Consider the following 2,833-nt stretch of genomic DNA (forward strand, 5'->3'; position numbering starts at 1 on the left):
CTTTTGGGAACGAAGGCGGTGGTCTACACGGATCATGCCGCGTTGAAGTACTTGATGGCCAAGAAGGAATCCAAACCTCGACTCATCAGGTGGATTTTGCTACTACAAGAGTTCAATATAGAGATAAGGGACAAGAAAGGAGCTGCAAACCTTGTGGCAGACCATTTGAGCAGGTTGCAACTGGAGGAGGATGACGGTATGCCCATTACCGATACGTTTCCAGACGAAAAACTTTATTCCATGAGCATCCTGGAGGATGAAGAAGAACTATGTGCTCTAACCAAGCAGGAGCCTTGGTATGCGGATATAGCTAACTATCTGATTACCAAAGAGTTGCCGTCGGGATTGTCAAGGTTCAAACAACGGAAGTTACTTGCGCAAGCACGCTACTATTACTGGGAGGACCCATATCTCTGGAAAATTGGAGCAGATCAAGTCATACGAAGATGCATACCTGAGGATGAGCATGCCCGAATAATGGACATGTGTCATGGAACGGCAAATAGCGGACACTTTGGAGGAAAGCGCACGGCCCACAGAATTTCGGAGAGTGGATTCTACTGGCCCACCATATTTGCGGACACAAGAAAATGGGTACAGAGCTGCCCGAAGTGCCAGATGACTGGAGGTATTACCGCAAAGGATGAAATGCCACAAGTCCCAATCATGCCGGTCGAAGTTTTCGACGTATGGGGGATTGACTTTATGGGACCCTTCCCAAAGTCAAAGAACTACGAATACATTCTGGTGGCAGTAGATTACGTATCAAAGTGGGTTGAAGCTAAAGCAACCACAAGTAATGATGCTCATACCGTGGCAGGTTTCCTGAAGGAGCAAGTGTTCGGGAGATATGGTATACCCAAAATTTTAATCAGTGACCAAGGGTCGCATTTCTGCAATGCCATTATCAGAGCGCTAACCAAGAAAATGGGGGTGACACACAAGGTCACCACTGCATACCACCCCCAAGCAAATGGCCAGGCCGAGATTTCCAACAGGGAGATAAAGAGTATCCTGGAAAAGGTGGTGCACCCCAACCGTAAGGACTGGAGTGACCATCTAGGTGATGCATTATGGGCATACAGGACTGCTTTCAAGACACCCATTGGAATGTCCCCGTTTCGCCTACTTTATGGCAAAAGATGTCACTTACCCGTGGAAATTGAACACAAGGCGTACTGGGCAATCAAGCAAATCAACCTCAGTATGACCCTAGCTGGAGAAACAAGGAAACTGCAACTGAGTGAGTTGGAGGAACTGCGGTTGGAGGCTTACGACAATGCGGTGCTCTATAAGGAGCGAACCAGAAGGATCCATGATGCCAAGATCAGGAAGAAGGAATTCTTAGTGGGACAGAAGGTCCTACTCTTCAACTCACGTTTCAAGATGATGGCTGGAAAACTTCGCTCAAAATGGTCAGGACCATTCGTGATCAAAGAAATTTTTTCAAACGGAAGCATTGAAGTATATGATCACAATGGAGTTGATACATTCGTGGTGAATGGGCACCGCCTCAAGCCCTATCACGAGCTTGCTGAAATAGAAAAGGAGAAGGAGGAGTGCTACCTTCTCGACCCTGAGTACGAGTGAAGAGAGAAGGGAGGTCGAGCTCAAGACGGGAAACAAGAGCGCTTGCTGGGAGGCAACCCAGCGTGGTTATTTCGGTATGATCTATACCGAATTTTCTTTTCTTCTCTTTTCCTTTAAGTTGTTTGTTCTTTTTTTTTTTTGTTTGGATGCACTAACTTGCAGGTAAGACGGGCCGAGATAATGGGAAGGAGGCCCAGAGGTTGATCCGAGCCCACTTTGCGTTGCAAAGTGTGTAGGTGGAGAGCTAGGGTTTGGAACGGTCTGGGAGAGGGCTTACGCAGGGAAATGACGCAAGCGTGTCAGGGGCAGGCGGCGATGTGACTGCAACCCTTCGGTTTCCGCAGAAAATTTGAATTTCAAATTTTGGCCATGATTTTTATTTCCTTAAAAATACTTTTTCTGCTATAACCGTCACACTTACCTTCTTCAAGGCCTCAACCCACGATTTTCTTCCCCACGAACCCTAACCTCCAATAACCGCTACACCACGATCACCACTCACCTCAAACCCTAAATTTCCATAATTACTGATCACCCTTCTTAAAGACCAACCTCGCCTCCGAAAATTCCACAAAATCCAAAAACTTCCACACAAATCCTAAATCTTCTTGAGCTCTGCAAATCACAATGGCGAAGACCAAAGGAACAGGCTCCGGAAACACCCAACCACCAAAGAAGAAAAGCACAAAACTTCCACCTCCAAAGCGCACCACAAGGCGAAGCGCTTCGGAGGAAACCTCCACCAAAATCACTGAAGATCCTTTGCTGAAAATCCAGACCGAAGACAGAGGGCGTGCCGAAGTCCTTCAACAAGAGGAGCAAGAAGTAGCAAAAACAGCCGCTGAGGTAACTCAACCGGGAGAAGGAGAGCCCGAGCTCACCCCTCTTGTGAAGAAATCAAAGAAGGGACAGGAGAGCAAAGCAACTCCGGCGCGATCAACTATCGCGCCACCACCTGTTCAAACTCAACCGCAACCACAAATCCCGGAAACCTCCATGCAGGAAGGAAGGACAGCTTTCGAGGATACGAAAGAGGAAGAACAAGAAGAAGCGGAGGAGGAGAAGAGCGAAGAAGAGAAGGTGGATGAGGAGGAGGCTGATGAAGCAGAGGAAGTTGAGGCAATTCAAGAGAAGGAAGTGGAAATCCCAACACCCCAGAGCAAGAGACCGGGAGTAAAGAGAAAGCTAGATGTTGCAAAGCCACTACCAGTCAAGGCCAAACCGACACAGGCAGGCAGTAAGA

The sequence above is a fragment of the Salvia miltiorrhiza genome, chromosome 4, assembly GCF_028751815.1.
Source record: "Salvia miltiorrhiza cultivar Shanhuang (shh) chromosome 4, IMPLAD_Smil_shh, whole genome shotgun sequence".
Classification (NCBI taxonomy): Eukaryota; Viridiplantae; Streptophyta; class Magnoliopsida; order Lamiales; family Lamiaceae; genus Salvia; species Salvia miltiorrhiza.